Raw genomic sequence first — 321 nt, forward strand, 5'->3', positions numbered from 1 at the left:
GCAGGCCGGGGCGCCGCACCCCCGCGCTCCGCGTCCCGCCCCAGCACCCTCCACGGCTCCATGAGGCCAGCATAATCTCCTTCTAGAAACTAACGTGGGTTTTTCCTTCTTAGCCCGAGGCCGGGGCTCGGACTCGGTGGGTGAAGCTTCCGCTCCCTGGCCGGCGCTTCCCCACCCGAGCCGCGCTCCACCGCGGAGTCAATGCCCACGGATCCTAACAGCCCGTATTGGATGTGCAAAGACCACCGGGCAAGGACGCCCGGGCACGGGAAAGCTGGGAGTGACTGCGAGCCCGGCGGAGGGCGGGGCGGAGGGCGGGGC

This window comes from Dipodomys ordii, unplaced genomic scaffold (genome assembly GCF_000151885.1).
Source record: "Dipodomys ordii isolate 6190 unplaced genomic scaffold, Dord_2.0 Scaffold87, whole genome shotgun sequence".
Classification (NCBI taxonomy): domain Eukaryota; kingdom Metazoa; phylum Chordata; class Mammalia; order Rodentia; family Heteromyidae; genus Dipodomys; species Dipodomys ordii.